Source organism: Stegostoma tigrinum, chromosome 4, assembly GCF_030684315.1.
Source record: "Stegostoma tigrinum isolate sSteTig4 chromosome 4, sSteTig4.hap1, whole genome shotgun sequence".
Classification (NCBI taxonomy): domain Eukaryota; kingdom Metazoa; phylum Chordata; class Chondrichthyes; order Orectolobiformes; family Stegostomatidae; genus Stegostoma; species Stegostoma tigrinum.
The window spans coordinates 14,969,525-14,991,176 of record NC_081357.1 but is presented as its reverse complement, the minus strand read 5'-3'; the positions used below and the strand labels follow the sequence as shown (position 1 = coordinate 14,991,176).

At 44.7% G+C, this 21,652-nt stretch overlaps 1 protein-coding gene across 2 annotated transcripts in view; it reads right to left on the bottom strand.

Moving 5' to 3' along the window:
* daam2 (dishevelled associated activator of morphogenesis 2) overlaps window positions 1-11,136 on the bottom strand; it is a 323,197-nt gene extending 312,061 nt beyond the window's left edge. Inside the window, exon 1 of one of the 2 annotated variants that reach the window (XM_059645172.1) lies at window positions 10,864-11,136. The gene's annotated coding sequence lies outside the window, so the exon portion shown is untranslated. Of the gene's footprint in view, window positions 1-10,682; window positions 10,770-10,863 lie in introns of those variants that run through there. The other variant, XM_059645173.1, reaches the window with a different exon arrangement.
* Between the last annotated feature and the right edge of the window lie 10,516 nt (window positions 11,137-21,652).

Sequence of the window (21,652 nt, the reverse complement as noted above, 5' to 3'; positions counted from 1 at the left end):
TTTGAGATTTGTGGCTTCAGGAGTATTTTGACTTTTGTGGCATTTCTCTACCTCTGACAGATCATCCCATTTTGCTTTTCAATTCTTTTCTGAGATATTCTGCAGTGAACCTTTCATATTTCCAAGGATACTTAACCAACTTTTCAAGCTTGAACCTTGCTGGGCAACAGTGTGTAAGTAATAATTCAAAGCCAATACAGTTCTTCACTTACAATTGATGCATCTAGCCAATCGCTTGGAAATTGGCAAAGTTCAAGCTTTGTCAATGTGGAAGACATGTCCATTTAGCCAATTCAGAAAACATTTCCTTTTTAAAAAAAGAACACCAACTTTTGTACAATACCAGAATTAAAAATGAGATTAAAAGTTGAGGCAGTAAACAATGGAAATGCATTCAAATGCAACTATTTGCTCAAAAGGGTATAGACTACAGAGTCATTTTTCCAAGTGCATGACATCCCTTATGCATTACATCCTTGACCATTGAGATCATGTATTTAGAAATTTCAGGCAAGCTCCCAAGACTTTCCAACTATCGTTGGACTTGAAAGCATGGAGGCAAGCCCAGGATTTCTCAACTTGAACTGTTCGTTCATGAAGACTTGCAACAGCAGTATGTTCTTGTGGAAAATTGGCACTTGCTTAATAAAACAAAATACGTGTAGGCTGGTTAGCTCAGTTGGCTAGATAGCTGGGATGTGAATCAGATTAATGTGAATTGCGAAGGTTTGATTTCCGTTCTAGCTGAGGTAGATTTGGGACCTGGATCGTCATTCTGCCAGGAAATGGAAGGTAATGGCAAATCACCAATCTCAAAAATAAACTACCGAGAAAGCTGCTTGGGCTGAAATGTTAGCAGGCTGTGAGCTAAGGACCTGCATTCAGGCTTGAGTACACAAGGATGAATATTAAAGGCATCCATCACACATGACGTGTTTCAGGATATCCTGAGCATGTGTTTTAAAAGTGTATATGGATGTATGTTCCTTCATTAGAATGAATGAAAGCATTACCAGGAATGGTTATTAAAGTAAGCCAGTTGAAGAGCTAATTTGACGCGTTTCAGGAAAGAAAATGTTGTGAGGAATCCAAGACAAAAACAGGTTGGTGATTTTCACCAAGCAATAAGTGACAGCCTACTTAGACTTGCTAGCATGTTGTTTTCCCAGAATGCCCCACTGCTTTTAGACTGAATCCTTTAATCCATGTTTTAAACTTCAAACAGGAATTTTGCACATCTGCAGCCATCAGGTGCTCTGCAGCTGGTAACTGGAGCTGGTTAAACAAAATATTTTGCTCAGTGAGTCAATGGTGGCTGGATTTTATTTTGCAAAAGGAGCACAGGGCAGATTGTGTAAGCATTGCCAGGGAGAACACGGCTTTGTATCTCCACTTGAATCCTTTTCCTCACAACTTTAAAATTGCCTAAAACAGCAATGTAACTCACCTTGCATTGTTGGAGAAGTACTAGGAAGCACTCTATGTTCCTGTAACATTCCTCAGTAATATTTAGAAGAAAACATTTAGAAAGACTGAGAAACAGCAATAGAGGATTTGAGCCTGAATGCACTGTAGGCAATCTTCTTCATTCATGGATGCTCATGCAACAAGTTCCAGATGCCCATTCAAATTTGCAGTGAGAAGGTACTGAGTTAGACTGGCTTCATATGTGCACTAATGCACTTCCCAGTGGAAAACTAAAGATTGGATAAAGTTTAGGAGGAGGCTATGGTCTCTTTCCTACCACCCTCTCATCTCTGCACCCGAATTATAGCTCAGACAAAAGAGATGGGACGGGATGAATACAATGACATTTCCCCAAAAAAGATAAACTGACATAAGGTGCCAGTGTCCAGTCTGCAGAACACCAACAAGTATTTTTCACTCTTGGTTGACTGGTAGCTTACACCTGAGAGAGACAGAAAGTTGTGGGTTGCAAGTCCCATGACAGAAACTTGAACACATGATCTGAGCCTGCACTTGTGTGTCTTATGCTGCAGACAGTCGATTATAAAGGACATTGTTTGTTTGGATTATAAAGGATACTGTTTTTCAGATAAGATATTAAACTAAAGCCCCATTTGATGAGGCAGATTTTAAAGATTCAGTCTCAATATCCAAAATAGAACATAGTAGTATTTCATGGACAATGTCTTTCCCTCAACCAAGCCCACTGAAAGTAAATTACTGGTTGTTAATGCCCCTTCTGCTTGTGAGCACGAACAGATTGTCACATTTTGTGATATAATTACAATAACTACAGGTCAAAAGAAACTTCATCGACTAAAGTGTTTTAGGACATCCTGTAATTATGAAAGGAACCTTATAAATGCAAGTTCAAAAGCAGCATGTAAGAATACATGAATCCACAAGTATTGGAGAGTGAAGCCCAGTTTGGGATTAGAAACCTGTAGGTTGTAAGGGGAGAAAAAGAGTGTTTGCTAATTTGGTAGGCAAATTCATTCGAATTAGAGATGGCACATAGCAAAAACAAGAGAAAAGGACTGGGAGACAAAAAGTATTTTTTTCATGCACATCTTCAAACATTCTGTATTCAACAGTAATAAGCAAGCTGCAGTCCAGCAAATCATAATTACGTCATGCAGGAACAATATTTTCTCTGTTATGCGATAAAGATGGCACACACTTCTCCATTTGAACCCCTCGACTAGATTCAAGTCTGTAATCACTCCCAGTTATCCATTATTCAATACATAATCTATCTGAGCTTCTCGATTAGATTCGAGTCTGAAATCACTCTCAGTTATCTATTGTTCGACATATAAGCCATTTGAATCCCTCAATTAGATTCCTGCCTGTAATCTCAGCCGGGTATCCATTATTCTATATATGATCAATCTGAACTCCTCGATTAGATTCAAAATAAAGAGTATTCTCTATTCAATTTTATTGTATCAAATGTTTGCCACTTGCAGGCTCTACATTATTTCCCTTCAAGTCATCCCTTAGAAGCTAAAGTTCTCATTCCCTACAATAAATAATGTTTATATGTCATATAATTTTTCACATGAGTCATTAGTTTTTTTTATACACAATGATCAGGCTTCCTTGTAACAAGACCGTCTTTCTGCTCTGGCTTTTAAACTCTGGAAAGAAAAGAGTCAGTATGCTGCTGAAAGGAGTCTCACATTGGATCTCGCTACACAATGGAAAATGGGTTCGGAGGCCAGCTGAAACATTGCCTAAAACATCCCTCTCGCGTGTGTGTTGGAGGTGGCGGGGTTGGGGGGGGGGGCGGGGAGGAGGTTGGTGGCAGGCAAGCGTGGTGCAGCTGCAATGAAAATGAAAACGGTGAATGAAGATCAATGTGCTCTCCCCCAACCCCGCACCCCGTTCCATCCTCCACTTCACCAGCTCACTCCTCACAGAGGCAAATACCTCGCCCCTTTGCCAAAGGTGTTGTCAAGCGACCCAAAATGTGGCACCCGGGCCGAGCCACGCCAGACACCAGCTACCCCTCACCAGACAAAAAGACCCGAATCTGGTGACCATCTCGCCCCACGATGAAAACATTCCTTCTGTACTTGTTTACTTTTCCGCAGTTCTGAAGTTACGGGCTGCGCTGAAGGGCCATGTAGTTGTCAGAATGTTGTAATCGCTGTGCTTCTGCCAGGACGAATCACGCTCAAGGCACACACACACACACACACACACACTCAGACACACACACAAACACACACACACAGACACAAACACACAAAAACAGACACACAGAAAAACAGACACACACACACAGATGGTTCTTCTAACCTCGGGAGGGACGTGAGGTGGGGTTGGGGGTCGGCGGGGGTGACAGGAATGGGGTCCGGAGTCTCACCCCAGTCTTTGGCACACGTTGCTAAAGGAGAGGTGGGGAGGCGGGGTGGGTCCAAACGATCCAGAACAACGATCTCTGAACCAAAGGGAGTGGGCCAGGGTTCTGCACCCGCACTGGGAAAACCACCCGTTCATGGCCAAGGAGCAGATCACTGCCTTTAGATGCGCGCTGGCTCCCTGGTTAGCACTGCCGCCCCACAGCACCAGGGCCAAGGTTCTGACTCCAGCCTCGGGTCGCTGCCCGTGTGGAGTCTGCACAGAGGGAATGCAGGATTATACGTGGGGTGTGATGCTCTTGGGAGCCAATGGTCTGCTTCCATAGATACACGGATTTCAACAGCCCTGGAATTTCCCGTTTCCTACTGGCGAAAGGCCAACTCAATGTTGAGTCTTAGAGCTGTACAGCATGGAATCAGGGCCTTCCATCCAAATGGTCCATGCCAACCAGATAGCCGTAAAATAATCTAGTCCCATTGGCCAGCACTTGGCTCATATCCCTCTAAACTCTTTCTATTCATGTCACCATCCAGATGCCTTTTAAATGCTGTAATTGTACCAGCCCCAACCACTTCCTCTGGCAACTCATTCCATACACGCAGCCACACCTTTGGACTCCCCTACTCTTGGGGGAAAAAAAGACCCTGACTACTCCCCCGATACAGTGTGGAGCTGGAAGAACACAGCAGGCCAGGTAGCATCAGAGGAGCAGGAAAGGTCCTGATGAAGGCTCGACTTTCCTGCTCCTCTGATGCTGCCCTGACCTGCCGTGTTCCTCCAGCTCCACGCAGTGTTGTCTCTGATTTCCAGCACCAGCAGTTCTTGCTACGTCCTAGACTATTCACCCTACCCACGCCGCGCATGATTTTATAAACCTCTCACAGGCCGTCCCCTGACAGAGGTTGGGTCCTGGTGAACTCAAACTGAAGCTTCATCATCTCCTCCCGCTTGGGACACATGAAATAAATGTGGGTCTGTTGCCAGTTCCCACCCCAAACACCCCCATATTTCTCAGGGACTCTTTCTATTTCAATGTAAAAATAAGTCTCTTTAAATATCAACCGCAAGTATTTCAAAATCGGTCCAGAAAATCTTACATGTTTTTCATTTTGAAGGGAAGATGCCTTGAACCAATCGGAATCTCCCGCGTTAAAACAGAATGGAATCAGATACAGCTCTATCTCTTTCAAATCACTTGGACTCCTGTGTGCCGCGATGGAAGGGTGGGGGGGGGGGGGGGGGTGGCGAGGGGTGCTACCCCACGCCCCTCCAACCCCACACCATAACAATACACAATCGCTTTAATCAGGGACACTGATTCACACGGGCTGAATAAGTCAAATTCCATTGGCATTACGCAGGAGATTCCAGGATTTTATGATGGGAGTTTGGAAGATTGCGTTAAGAACCGTTCGTGTCTGCCTTCCCTTCTTCTCTCCCACCAATCCCCAGACCCACCCCCACCGCACATACGCACACCCTCGTCCCCCATTCACACACTACCCCAAACCACCCCCACCCCACACACAACCCAAAACTATCCCCACCCCACACACACTACCCCAACACCCCCACCCCACACACAACCCCAAACTATCCCCACCCCACACACACACTACCCCAAGCCATCTCCACCCTACACACCGCCAAACAACCCCCACCCCACAACACTCTACCCCAAACCACCCCCACCAACCCGCCCCCCCCACACACACACACGCACACACACAGAAACCAGCCCCGCCTCTCCCAACACGTGAACATAGGACCAAAAACCAGTCCCATAAACTCACAATACACACACAAACCACCCCAGGCCAGCTCCTCCTCTCCCAAAATGCAAATATAGGACCCCAAACCAGTCCCAAGCCCCCACAACACAGACACACACCCACACACATACAGCAGTGGCCATGCCTGGAACGCACAGAAAGGCTGTCGTTTTTTTAATGGCATCGGATTTAAAGATTATTTTCTGGGTACGTCGGGAATTTCTTCTCCATCAGTGTCCGTCTGCTGGTTCCCCCCCCCCGCCCCCAACCCCCAGAACTGGTGACACCAGTTCATCTGGCGGTTCAATGATACCTTTGTGTGGTGTTGAACAGTCGCGTGGACCAATTGCGTGACAGAGAGGAGATTTGGGGAGGGGAGATTTGAGGGGCGGGGGCGGGGTGATAGCCTGTGCTGAATGGACACACACACACAGAAAAATACAAGTCAACAGGCCGACAGAGGCATTGCACTGTCAGTCTGCATCACTCTCACATAGCCCGAACAATGCTGCCTGTCATTCCTCGCAATCATAAGGGTTCGTCCCTTCAAAGCTGTGCAAATTGCTTTCAATATATCCACGGCCGTCGGGAGGGGATGAAGGGCTTGGGGCTGTCACGAACGCTGAACAATAATGCGTTTCAAAGCGCCAGGCCGGTATAGTGTGGGAAGACACAAGAATATAATGTGCTCACCGCCTTCCTGTGCAAAAAGATCTGGTTCGAATCTTTGTCGAACAGAAATCGGTGCAAAGCGGGCTTAAGGTGCACATGGCTGTGTGGGGAGAGGGGGCACCGGGGGGTTGGGTTTGGAGAGATTCGGAGACGGTTAATTGGATCAACATCAACTCATCAGAGTTCACTTTGTCCGGGAGAGGGAGGGAGGAGGGAGGTCAGGGAGATCCAAAGTGCATCAGTAACCCCCAGCTGGCAGCATGTCCGGTTGTCCAGCACCATTCTGATAGACGAGGGCATGGGGGGGGGGGGTTCCTCTGATGCAGTGGTAATGAACCTCTGGACCGGGAGGCCCAGGGCTCAAGTCCCACCTGCTCCTGAGACACGTCGTCACACATCTGAACAGGTTTACCGGAAAATATCGAGAGAAAGAAAGTCACTGAGTTCAATAACATTGCCAAGCGTGAGCGAGGACCTCCACTATCTCTCGGGTTCAAGGGTTAAAGATTTTTGTGGATGATTAAAATACCCATTGGTATTGGGAGTCATTAACTCGGGGTGAGGCTGGGGGCTAGATACCCGGTATCCCCCAACTCAGTAAAACCATTAGCGTTAATTCCTTTTTGTACTGGGCAGTTTGGAATCTCAATCAATCCAAAATCGATACTGTACAGTAAATATTTAAACGGAAATCCCACAGCGACTGGATTAACTCTGTAAAATGCAGCGCCACAGAATTTAAAACAAGTTGCATTTCTTCGGTTACTCCATCATTGCTAAGACACAGCGGGTAAACGTCTGTTGATCCCTTAACTATCAGATTCAACGGGGCCTGGTATGAACCCTGCGGACTGAGTGCGGCGCTCAAACCAACATGTGCCACATTCTTAGAGACTAAGTGAAAAACTGCAGACGCTGGAGTCCAGGTAGACAGACAGAGAGGGCGCTGGAAGAACACAGCAGGCCGGCCAGCACCTGGAGGAAAGGAGCAGTCAACAAAAGGGTCACATTTTGTTGAATTCAGCATCCAACGCTTGTGGGGGCAGCTTTCCAAGGTCGCAGAGACGGCGCATAGAGGGGAAGAGACAAGGTGCTATTAATTACTTGGAGGTGCCCCTGTCTCGCCTCTTGAAACTCAAGCTCCACGATTGCTCGGCGCAATGGCAACGAGAAGGGAGGAGTACTATATCCCTGTGCTCTGAAATATTGCCCTTTCCGGCTCCACGGTCAGCGAAGGCTGGTTTATTTCCACTACACTCAGGGTCACAGTGCAGAAGGCGGATGGATTTCTGATACACGGGCAACACACAACCAGTTGGGTCCAGTAAGTCTCCCCAAAGCCGGAAACTCCTTGCTAACCTCTGAAGGTTGAAAGCTACCTCGAGATAACACGGTGTGGAGCTGGATGAACACAGCTGGCCAGGCAGCATCAGAGGAGCAGGAAAGCTGGCGTTTCGGGTCGCGGAAATTTTCGGAAATCAGGGATAACACTGTGTTATCTCTGACTCCAGCATTCGCAGCTCTTTCTATCTCTGAAAACTACCCTGGCCAGCTTTAACACTGCAATCCCTCTGTTCCTCAGGTCTGAGATCGACGACACTCATCCCCTTCCACCTCCGCCCCCACCCCATTACTCCCCAACTCCAACTCCCCACTCCCCGTCACACCCTCCCCCCCCCCCGCACTCTGTTCCCGCGACCTCTCCGGTCACTCCCTCGCTCCCTCCCTCTGCCCCTCCTTATCACTCCCTCCGCCTCCTGCAATCCCCTCCCCAGCTAATAAAATGTGAGGCTGGATGAACACAGCAGGCCAAGCAGCATCTCAGGAGCACAAAAGCTGACGTTTCGGGCCTAGACCCTTTGTGCTCCTGAGATGCTGCTTGGCCTGCTGTGTTCATCCAGCCTCACATTTTATTATCTTGGAATCTCCAGCATCTGCAGTTCCCATCATCCCCTCCCCAGCCCCAGGTTTCTGTCCGAACAGTGGCCGGCATTTACCGGATATAGCTGAAAGGCGACATGTCTGTTCCAGTCATCCTCTCTCCACCCTCTACATTGCCCGTAGAGTCCGGGTCTTCTCGCCCCACACCTAACAGCTTCACAAGTCATTCCGGCAAACTCCCCCCGGGACACCCAACACTGGCACTGGGACCCCCCGGCACAGTCCCCCAACACTGGCACTGGGACCCCCCCGGCGCAGTCCCGCAACACTGGCACTGGGACCGCCCCAGCACAACTCCCCCAACACTGGTACGGGGACCCTCCCGTCACAGTGCCCCAACACTGGCACTGGGACCCCCCGGCACAGTCCCCCAACATTGGCACTGGGACCCCCCCGGCACAGTCCCGCAACACTGGCACTGGGACCGCCCCAGCACAACTCCCCAACACTGGTACGGGGACCCTCCCGTCACAGTGTCCCAACACTGGCACTGGGACCCCCCGGCACAGTCCCCCAACATTGGCACTGGGACCCCCCCGGCACAGTCCCGCAACACTGGCACTGGGACCGCCCCAGCACAACTCCCCAACACTGGTACGGGGACCCTCCCGTCACAGTGTCCCAACACTGGCACTGGGACCCCCCGGCACAGTCCCCCAACATTGGCACTGGGACCCCCCGTCACAGTGCCCCAACACTGGCACTGGGACCCCCCGGCACAGTGCCCCAACATTGGCACTGGGACCCCCCCGGCACAGTCCCCCAACACTGGCACTGGGACCGCCCCAGCACAACCCCCCAACACTGGTACGGGGACCCTCCCGGCACACTCCCCCAACACTGGCACTGGGACCCTCCCGGCATAGTCCTCCAGCACCGGCAGTGGGACCCGCCGGCACAGTCCCCCCCCAACACTGGCACTGGAACCCCTACCCCCCGGCACTGGGCTCCTCCTTCAGCAATTTGAATCATTTTGTTAAGTGACCCCACCTGAACTAAGCTCCGCCCGCCCGCCGGTAAACGAGATTCACTGTATCCAACAGGCAGCAGACAATGAGCTCCACCGAAACCTGGTGTCTTTTCAGGGAGAGGGCATTTTCCTGCTGGGCTGTCTATCATGAATAACATGGATGAACTTGGGGGGGGGGTGGATGGGTAGGGGTGAGGTAGCGGTACCTCCCGGGCGAGGTCAGAGGAAGACTGGACCTCGGCAGGAGGGTTGGGGAGACGGAGGTGCCGGAGTGGTCGGTAAAATGTTGCGAGCGCTGGGGCTCTCCGCCAACAGGAGCAAGGGACAGGCGAAAAAGTTCATCACAAATCACCACTTTTAAAGATGTGTGCACCGTGAAATTAAGGTCGGGAGCGAGGTCGGGGCAACAAGGGTTTTGAAGAGACTTCCCGTCCTCCAGCAGTAATTTATATCCACAAAACATCGCGGCTTGCTTCACAGAGGTGATATCAAATCGCATCTACCACAAAACCATACAAGGAAGGGGTTTTTTTTCCGTGTTTGGCTGACCCAAGATTTGTCAGAGAGGTAAATCTTAGGGCCACCTTTAAAGGAAGAAAAGCACCGCCTTTCCGAATATTTACAGAATGCACAATCCAAGATTGCTCACATCACTGTCCGCCATAAAAGCATTGCTGAAATCAAGGCTTTTTTTAAAAATAAACACACACACACACACAAGCTGTAGGTAAATGTTGCAAATGGAGTAAAATATGTGACAAACGCACAACTTAATCTGTCAAGAGAAGCTACAATTTAAAGCAAATGCGTAATTCGATTTGTATCCACTCAGGAGCCGTTCGAATTGTTCTGTTAGAAAGAACCGGTTTGGTTACAATTGGGGGAAAAAAGTAGCGAATGCTCCGCAGCCGGGGCCAGAGATACATAAGAACTGATTTCAACCTCCAGATTCACGTATCATACTCTCGTTCTCCAAAGGGATCATCTCCCTGCAGAGAGTCTGGGTCTCCCGACAGCAGAAATGCCAAGTTGTCCCTTCACACGTACCAGAACACACATACACGGCACAGTTTAAATATCGAACATGAACTGAAAGCCCTGCACAAATCATAACAGCTCTTGCGAACCTCTCTCGCATGCCCATTGCCAGTAATTGTAATGCCTGCTCATCTTGCAATATAGCTGGAAGATGAAAAGATGAACGAATGTTCCGCGTGAGAGGAAGAGAGAGAGAGAGAATATTCGCAAAATCACGGAAAGCCAGCGGGAAAAAATAATCAAAATCGCCGCAGTTCGAAAGTGTTCTCTTTCTCCGTAACATGTCTCTCCCTGAATCTCAGGCAAACGTTACAGTTGAATTGCAAACCTCTGCATCACCGGCTCTGGACTACATTAAATGATGTCACAGCGCACATACATGTTTTACTGAATACACGACCCCGCAACTTTACTTTTTCTCTATATGTGACTCATTCAGAAAGAAAGATTCTTACAGAGGGAGTAGACTCTCGCAAACTGTCCCCTCCGGTCTGTTTGGCAGCAAGACGCGAATAACAAATAGCATCGTCACAAACTTTACATCAAAACGAGTGAGGCAGCCTCGCTGATGTTTCTCTCGTTTTAAAAAGAATTGTAGCAATCAATTGTAGCATTTCATACATTATAAGTACTTACACTCAAAGCATTTCTATTGGATTTCTTTCCCGTTTTTTTTCCCCTCCTGTCTGCTGGACAAGTCACCCAGATTTCCAAAAGAACAAGAAGGGGAGGGGGGGGGGGAAGAGTTTTGTTTTAAAAAAATTAAATAGATCCTTGGAAGTCTGTTTGAAGTAGTGAGAGGAAGGACACGTTTTGGTTGCAAAGTTCCCACTTCTCAGATTGAGCCGGTGCTGCCAGTTTGCTTCCCACTAGCGTTCTACCAGCTCTCTCTCTCTGACATGGGTTTGTTTTCACTTTTTTTTTGAGTCGCCTTCAGACAGACTTCAACGTCACTCTTCCATCACAACCAAACACAAAGCAAGATACTAAAAGGAGTGCAGCACTGACTCTGGCCAATCGTCTGAGAGGTTCCTGTTTCTGAGAGACGCAGCGAGGCATTTGGGGAGTAGTAGTTTTTCTTCTGCTGTTGTTGAAGGCGCCTAGTCTATTCATTTAAGGAAGCTGTTCAGAGAGTTTCATTGACAAATGTGGGCTTCAATGAATCTGTGTGAGTTCAATAAAATAATTCATTTTGTGAATGATCCGAGGGCAGAATACATCAGCCCGGTATGGTTAGATGTCGATCCAGATGGGGTCCACTGTCATTTTGATTAAGTAGGCAACAAGCCAAGTGAATAAAATCATCCTTCAGTGTATGATCTGAGCAATTTGCCTGGTAAAAACATACTTACTTTAATCATTCTGTTCACCAGTTGGCAAATATTGCACAATACTAAACATCATTCAAAATTCCCTTCGTATTGAAGCAAACAATGTCCAGATGCAGCAAGTTCTGCGCAATATCCAGGCTTAAGCTGACAAATAGTAAGTAGCATTCTTGCCCGCAAAAGTCAGGAAATGACCATCTCCAATGAGACACAATTTACACCACCTACTCTTGATACCCAATTGCAGTACCATCACTGAATCCACCATGATCAACATCCTGGAGGTTCCCATTGACCAGAAACTCCAATTGATTGACTATCTAAATACAGCGGCTTATCTTTCATCTGAGGCTGTGTCCACAGGTTTAGACCTCACAACCACAGGGAATATCCTGTGTGCAGATACCCTGTCACTTAAAGAATTTTCTAAGGTTTTATGAGTTCATCTTCAATTTTTATAAACTCCCACTAATACAGATCCAATCTCCTCCATCTCTCCTCAAAGAACAGTCCAACCAACCAGAAGTCAGTCTGGTGGACATCTGTTGTACACCCTCAGAGACAAAATTACCCTTCCTTAAGCAAGGGGAGCAGAAACACACATACTACTCCAGATGTGGTCTCACAGGAGTTCTGTACAATTTCAGCAAGACATTGTTGTTCCCACACCCACATCATCTTGTGATAAAAATTAATGTACATTTGTCTTCTGAATTGCTTGCTTATCTTCATGCTCGTTTTCAGTGACTTAGGAACAAGGAATATATGCCCCTTTGTACATCAAAACTTTCTAATCTCCCACCATTGAACAAATATTCTGTATCTTTGTGCTTCTGACCAAAGTGAATAACTTTATACTTATCCGTTTATATTCCCTCTGCCACACTTGTGCCCTCATTCAGGATGTAAAATGTGACGTATTTTAAAAGTAACACTTGTTGTAAATATGGGATTCTGAGTTAGTAACCAGCAAGTTTTCTAAGTGTCTGGTGTTAATAGTTAACTTATAAATATTTCTATATCCATTGAGTCACAGAGTCATAGATTTTACAGTGGGCCAACCAGTTTTGACAATTTAAACTCGTCCAATTTTCCCATGTTTAGTCCGTATCCCTCCATACCTATCCCATCCATGTACCTGCCTAAACATTACTTAAATGATGAAATTGTACTCTCTTCCACCACTACCTATGACAGCTCATTCCAGAAACTCAACACCTTCTGTGAGAAACATACTGCCCCTCTGGACCCTTTTGAATTGCTGCCCTCTCACCTTAAACCTACATCCTATAGTTTTAGACTCCTATTCCATGGGGAAAAACTGTCCACTATTGACCTTGTCATGATTTTGTAGGCCTCCTAAGGTCACATCTCCGTCTCCTACAGCCTATGTTGCCTCTCCTTCTAAGAAAAACCTTCCAGTCCAGGTAGTATTCTGGTAAATCTTTTCTGCACTCCTGGTTTAATAACATCCTTTCTCTAGTAGGGCAACTAGAACTGTACACAGTACTCCAAATGCACCCTCACCAATATCTTTTACTACTGCAACCAGATGTCCCATCTCCTATACTCAATGCTCTGACCAATGAAAGCAAGCATGCCAAAAGTCTTCTTCACCACCCTGTCTACTTGTGACTCCATTTTCAAGGAACTGTGAACCTGAACCCTTAAATCTGTGTGTTATGTAACTCTCGCTAGGGTCCTACCATTGACAATTTAAGTCCTACCCTGGTTTGCATTATCAAAATGCTTTACCTTGCATTTATCAAAATTAAACTCTATCTGCCATTCCTCAGCCCACTGGCTCAGTTGATCAAGATCTTGCTGCATTCCCAGATAACCTTCTTCACTGTCCACTATACCACCAGTCTTGGTGTCATCCACAAACTTACTGACCACACCTTATAAACTCTCATCCAAATCATATTTATAAGTGATGAATAACAGAGATCCCAGCACCAAGTTGATCATAGGCCTCCAGTCTGAAAACCAACCTTCTACCCACAGCCCTCTGTCTTCTACTATCAAGCCAATTTTGTACCCAATTGGCTAGGTCTCCCTGGATCCTGTGAGATTTAACCTTACTCACCAACCTACCATGTAGTACCTTGCCAAAAGCCTTGCTAAAGTCCATGTAAACAACATCTACCACACTGCCCTCATCTACTTTCATGGTCATCTCTCCAAAACACATTTGTGAGACATGATTTCCCATGCAAAAAGCCATGCTGACTATCTCAAATGAGTCCTTGCCTTTCCAAATGCCTGGAAATCCTGTCTCTCAGAATCCCCCTAACAACTTACCAACAACAGACACTAGGGTCACTGGTCTGTAGTTCCCAAGCATTTCCCTACAGCCTTTTTTAAACAATGGCACAATTTTAGGCACTGTCCACCCAACGTTCAGGCAATTCACCTATGGCTCCATGGTAACTTTTTTACAAACAGGCCTGTCTTTAGAGTGAATGGGTTTTGTGCACCACTAATGGACATTTATTTATTTTAGATTGTTTTGACACACAAAAAGATAAATAATGGAGCCTCATTTTGGTTAACAGAGTTTGAAATTTTTTTTAAACTTCAGGGAAATAACAAAAGCTTAGAGAGAGAGAGTTTTAGTTTCAATTTTTTCCCATTCTGTGAAATAGGATGGTTGTTTCGATGTTCCTGAGAAGGAAAGGATCTATAATGAATGAGGTTACCTGAGAAGAGTTGCTGGTAGCCTTAGACCAGAAATGTTGGGATAAAACCCCAAGAGGTTTCTGAAAGTTGAATAGAGTGAAACTCAGGTGCGTGTCAACTCCAGGAAGAAGCTCTCTGCAGTTCCAGTCTAAAGGTTGAACTCGCAATTGACTCAAGTGGAACTCTTGTGCAAGTATTGTACAAGTGCTATTTTGAGTACTGTACAGATGTATAGTGGATATTAAACAAAAAACTGTGCTGTTACTAATTTTAATTTCTCTCTGGGTTAAGTGATGAGGAGAGATTATACAAATCAGGCCAGTTTTCTCTAGAATTTAAGGTTAAAGGGTGATCTAATCAAAGTCGTTGAGATATCAACAGGAAAAGACAAATAAGATAAAAATAAACTATTTCCATGAGCTGGAGATTCTCCAACTAAGGGGTAGATTCTCCAACTAAGCCTGAGAATTAGGGCCACACAGTTCAAGAGAGATGTAAGGAAGCACATAGAAAGGCTGGTAGGTGTTTGGAAATGTATGCAGGATCAGTTAATTTTTATTTTGAGATGGATAAATTTTTACTATGCAAAGATATTAAGGGATATGGGTCAGACGTAGATATATAGAGCTGGGCCACACATCAGCCATGATCAGATTGAATAGTGGAACAGACTCAAAGGCTGAATGGCCTACTCTTGTTCCTATGTTCCTGGTTGCTGTCTATAAATTACAGCTGGTGATCTCACCAGGGAGATACATAGAACATAGAGCAGTACTGCACTGTACAGGTCCTTTAGCCCACAATCTTGTGCCGACCTGTTATCCTACTAAGATCAAACTACTTTGCATATCATATCCTACATTTTACTATCCTCCATGTGTCTATCCAAGAGTATTTAAAAGTCTCTAATGTATCTGACTCCACTACCTTTACAGGCAGCGCATTCCACACACCCACCACACTCTGTGTAAAAAACCTACCTCTGACATCTACCCATACCTATGTCCAAACACCTTAAAATTATACCTCCTCGTAATAGCCATTTCCGCCCTGGGAAAGAGTCTCTGGCTATCCACTCTATCTATGCCTCTCATCATCTCATGCACCTCTATCAAGTCCTAAGGCATTCATTTACCATCTTCTATGTGTGGCTTGAAGGAAATGTTAACGTATTTATTTTGACTTTAATGCTTAACACCTCTAGCAGAATGACAGAAAGAAAAATGTCAAACAACCTCATTAGCAAATTGTTCAGTATTAGCCTATAACAGTAATTTTCAGATTATTATTCCTGATCTATATGAAATCTTGCCAGTTAACTAGCTGTTATTATGCAGTATTTTATTTCAGATGGAAGCAGGCAACAAAATGCTCTGTCAGTCAAAATGAACACACACTGGGATTTACGAATCAAAACTTTGAGATGAGCAGGGCCATATTTTGGAAGAAATAGTAAACCCAAAGAAACAGAAAACAAAAGCCTAGTTCTCAACCATGATACAGTTGCTAGTGGCAAAGAATGTAGTACACTGTGCAGAGTAAAGGTAATAAGTCACTGCATATCGTACTTTTGCTGCATTATCTTTCAAGGTCGGTATGAAAGGGATGAAACAATCTCACAATGTTCCTGCAACTCATGACATCACCTCAGCAAGTCACTACCATGTAACATTCTCCAAACTAAATGCAATCATCTATGTAACACTCTCCACCAGGTTACCTTATTTGTAATATTACTCCTGCCTGTGCTTTATCATATGTGTAACGCACTCCAACAATGCTATTTCTTGCAGTGTTCCCCAGGCCCTCTTCTGTAACAACAACTTGTATTCATTAAGTAACAGCTTTGATATCCCAAAACATCCTGAGGCACTTCATGCAGCAAAAATTGACACTAAGCCAAAGAAGAAGTCAATCATGGCTCAGTTGTAACATTCCTGTCTCAAACTCAATAGGTTGTCATGTCTGACTGCAGAAACGTCTCACAGCCCAGAGCAGTACTGAGCAAGGGCTACACTGTCAAGGTGCAAGCTTTCAACAGAAATGATAAACTGAAGTCCTGATTGGTCATGGCCTCTCACATCGCTGAAAAGGATTCCAAAGCACTATTTTTAAGAACAGCCCTTGTTGGTCTAATAGTTCTCCCTCAAAAAACATCGCTGAAATAACAGGAATCTGACCATTGTCAAATAAAAATCAAAAGAACTGCAGATGCTGTAAATCAGCAACAAAAACAAAGTTGCTGGAAAAGCCCAGCAGGTCTGGCAGCATTTGTGGAAGAAAAAAACAGAGTAAACGTTTTGGGTCCGGTGGCCCTTCCTCAGAACTGATGGCAGCTGGGAAAATGTTAGTTTATGTGCAGAAAATAAGAACGGGAGTAGGGAGTAAACAATAGGATAGAGCCTAAAAAGAGAGAAGAGCAGTTGGACTGACAAAGGAGTTGAAATGACAGTTGCTAGAGGTGGTGGAAGTGGTGGCTAATGAACTGGTTGTGGATGCTGGTAGGTAAGGACAAGGGGAACTCTATTGCTGTTGTGGGAGGGAAGAGAAAGGATGAGGGCGGAAGTGCGGGATCATTGTCACATTGTTGTTTGCAGATGTTTGCTGTCTGCACACTGGCTGCAATGCTTCCCACATTACAAATGTGTTTGCACTGCAGAGAGTATTTCATTGTCAAGATAGTGCTGTGAGAAGTCCTGAAATTAGTAAATGTACCATATCATCAAAAAAACTACCATGAAATGAAAAGCTTTCTTTTTTTAAGAATGGCGACCAAAATGATGAGGCAAAGAGTTGGGCTGTATTATGTAAAACATTCAACCTGTGAATTCGTGACAGCATATAATGGATGATTCAATATATCTGCGTTAGACATTCTTTATGTCATATGATCGCATAATGTTAGAGGTAAGCAGTAATATATATGCCATGGAACAGAACAAATATGAAAAAGGGAAAATAACCCCCCAAAAAATAGCAGCATGCATGTTAGCATAACGGGGTGTGGCAGCAGGTCGTGGAAAAATGTACATATGAATCCTTCCCCCTTTATTTCAAATTATTTCAAGGCAGTTTCCCAACTCTAATTTCCCTTGAGAAGATGATAGTGATCTGCATTTCTTGAATGACTGCAGTCCATGTGGTGGAAGGGGTGTTGATCAAATTGTTTCTTTCGCATTAGATGTTGTTAAGCTTCGAGAGTGCTGTTTGAACCGCACCTATCCAGGCAAGTGGAAGTACAAGTTAAGAGCAGGTATTAAGCATTTGGCCACTGAGTAATCCATAGTGTTCTTGACTTATGACTTATAGATTGTGGTTAGGCTTTGAGGAGTTAAAAGGCAAGTTACTCACCACAGAATTCCAAACTCGTGACCTTTTCTTTAGCCACAGTATTTATTCTGCTGGTCTAGCTAAATCTTTGGCCAATGGAAATTTCCAGGATGTTCATGGTGGGAGATTCTGTGACAGCAATGCTACTGAACGTCATAAGGAGATGTTAGAGTCTGTCTTATTTGAGATGGTCATCTCCTGACATTTCCGTGGCAAGGGAGTTACTGTACTTGGCACCTTTCATCCCAGTCATAAATACCATTGGGTCTTGCTGAAAAAGAGCACAAAAATCCTCAAAACTTGATACTGAGCATTGTGTAATGATCTGTGAACATTCCCACTTCTGCTCTTATGATGGATGGAAGATCTTTGATGAAGCAGCTAAAGGTATTTGAATCTAGTTGGGTCTAGTATGGCACGCTGAGCCAGAAGGCCTGGATTCACATCCCATCTACTCCAGAGGTTTGTCATAGCATCTCTGAATAGGTTGATTAGGAAAATACCTACCCTGAGGAACTCCTGCAGTAATGTCCTGAGAGTGAGATGATTGGCTTTCAACAGTCACAACCATCTTCCTTTGTGATTGGTATGATTCCATTTACCTGAATTTTAAAAGAGCTACTTGATGCTATGCTTACTCATATTGTATCCTGATAGCAAGTAAAAACACTCTCACCTGACCACTGAAGCACTCTGATGTTTTTCTCCATTTTAGGTAATAAGTTGCCTCACTATTTCTCCAGTCAAAATGAGTAACATCACATTTATCCACGTTAAATTTAATCTTTCAGTTTTTGTCCCATTCATCTGAATTATCCATATTCATTTGTAAATTGCTTATTTCTTCAATGCAACTTACTTTCCCATTTATTTTAGTTTCATCTACAATTTGGCAATTGTACTTTCTATCTCTCCTTCCAAGTTATTAATATAAATTGTGAATATTTGGGATCCCAAGGATCGAATCCTGTGGCACACCACAAGCCACATCTTGCCATCCAGAAAACTCATCCCAACTCTCTGCTTTCTGTTGGATAGCCAATCCTCTTTCCAAGCTAATAAGTTACCCCACCCCATGTGATCCTTCTTTGTGTATTAACATTTTGTGCAGTCCCTTACCAAATGCCCTATGGAAGCTCAGATGTACTATGTCAACAGGATCCTTTCAAAGAACTGTTTTGTGGACAGGATAAACTTGCGCAATAAACCACATTGTCAGTTAGATTGGTTATTCCTATAAATTCTTATTACAGGAAGGACGTGGAAGCATTGGAAAAGGTGCAGAGGAGATTTACCAGGATGTTGCCTAATCTGGAGCGCAGGCCCTATGAAGAAAGGCTGAGGGACTTGGGTCTCTTCTCATTGGAGAGAAGGAGGCTAAGAAGAGATTTAATAGAGACATGCAAGATGATCAGAGGATTAAATAGGGTGGACAGTGAGAGTCTTTTTCCGAGGATGATGACTTCAGCTTGTACAAGGGGACATAGCTACAAATTGAGGGGTGATAGAATTAAGACAGATGTCAGAGGCAGGTTCTTTACTCAGAGAGTGGTAAGGGCATGGAATGCTCTGCCTGCCAATGTAGTTAACTCAGCCACATTAGGGGCATTTAAACAGTCCTTGGACAAGCATATGGATGATGATGGGATAGTGTAGGGGGATGGGCTTAGATTAGTTCACAGGTCGGCGCAACATCGAGGGCCGAAGGGCCTGTTCTGCACTGTATTTTTCGATGTTCTATGTTCTAAATACCATGGGCAGGTACATCTGCAATAAGTAGATTGGTGTAGTTAAGGTTGATGTTTTATGTTTCACAGTTAGTGTGTCAGTATACATTTAACAGACCTGCTCATGATATCATCACAGTATCATAGCATTTGAGTTAATGATATAATGCTCTCAGACTCCATTTTAACCGGGTCGCTTGAGGCATGATAGGCTGATAGAAGTATGCTCCACCTTAAAACTGCATAACTTAATTCTAGAATAAAACAAAGAGCTGTGGATGTTGGAAATCTGAAGCAAAAACAAATTGCTGAGAATTTCAGCAGGCCTGGCAGCATTTATGGAGAAGAAGCAGAGTTAATGTTTCAAGTCCGGTGATTCTTCTTCAGAACTGATAGTAGTTAGGAGAAGGTGGTATATATGCTGAAGACAAGGGGTAGGGGGATTTGAGTGAAAAGAGTGAGCAGATAGGTGGGGCTGGAGCCCAGAGAGGGAGAACTACAGTTTGGCAGAGAAAGGAATGGAGAATGTTACACCAAATAAGGAGAAAAGCTGATAATAGGGATCTTGAATAGGTGAAAATGCTAAAAGCGGCCGTGTCCCGAAAGGGCTTAGGGACTGGGAGTGGACAAAGGACATTGAAAAAGGCATTCAGGTTCGAAAGTTATTGAAGTTGATATTGACTCCTAAAGGCTGCAGTGTCCCCAAGTATAAATTAAGTTGCTGTTCTTCTAGCTTGCACTGAACTTCATTGGAGCACTGCAGCAAGTCTGAGACGGAAATCTTGGTCAGGGAACATGGTGGTGAGTTGAAGTGGCAGGCAACAGGAGGCTCAGGGTCATTTTTTGAGGACAGAACGTGGTTATCTCACAAAGAAGTTGCCCAGTCTGCGTTTCATCTCCCTAATGTAGAGAGACCACATTGTGAGCCATGAATACAATGTAGTAAATTGAGTGAAGTGCAGGTTAGCGCTGCTTCATCTAGAACATGTGTGTCTGGAGACTTGCGTAGTGAAGAGGGATAAAATTCCACCATCTGTGATTACATGACAGATGCTGTGACAGCATGGGGAAGGTGCTGTGACAGCTTGGGGAATGTTGGGAGTCGAGATGTGGACCAAATTGTCACAGAGGGAATGCTCCCCATGAAATGCAGACAAGGGAGGGGAGGGGAAAATGTGTCTGATGGTAGCAGAAACGGCAGCTAATGATCCTGCTTAATTTTAGTCCAGTCATGGATTTGCCAGTGGATATAATATTTATGTAGATTACTGAGCTTTGATAAACATCTGCTGGCTCTTTCAATATTGCATTACCCATGTCCTTATTGTTTATGTTACGAGGGACAACATAAGCAATGTTGCATCAAGTAAACATGCACTGATGAATGCAAAATTCACATTAGCAATCAAGTAAATTTTCTGTTCTTGTTGATTCCTCAATATCTGCTGCTGGCCTCAACTGGCAGCTATGTCCTTCAAGACTTAATCAGTAGAGGAGCTGCTAAGCCATGCTTTGTGATGGACATTGAAGTCCCCCAGCTAGAGTACATTCTGTCCCCTTGTCACCATCAGTGTCTCTTTCATGGTTTTAACATGGAAGGGTCATAACCATCCTTGATTGCTTGTCCATTTATGCCCTGATACAATGAGACTTCTGGCATGACCCACAGGGCATTTTTCTCCTGACTGCACAACCATTTCAGATTGATATCAGTTCAATGGTATGAATCACCCATTGTCAGATTGTAAGAGAAATCTTCCAATGTTGACACATGTCTCAAGATGTTAGTGTCAAGGATGTTGCATGTTTGATTGGGCAGAGTGTACCTTTTGTCATTTTCACTGGAAAAGCCAATTCTGGGCATCCAACTGGTTTTATTCCTATTTGACTTTGATTTCTGCATTTATTTGTTGCAATTGATTTGCTTACCAGACCATTTCATAGGGCCATTAAGAATCAGCCACCTTGTTGTCAGAGTCTGGATTAACATGTAGGACAGGCCAGGTGAGATAGACTTTTATGACAATCTGCTAGTTTCACGTTTATCATCTCAAATACCAGCTTTTTATTCCAGATTTATGAATTAATATTCTCTCTCTTGCAAAGGTGGGATTTGAACTTTTATCTTTAGAGCATTCGCCTAGACCTCCATACCATGCCCAATAGCATTTCAAAGATGTTAGCATTCAATTGCTTTGTTGAGTTACCAATCTCAGTTTGCAAAGGTATCCATGTAGAAGCAGACCTGGGTCATCGTTTTCATCACAAAATCACTTTTACAAACTGAAAATTGAAAACAATGCTGTCAGTGGCTTTCTGATCGTTAACTTTGCCACAGGAGACATTTACATTAATGAA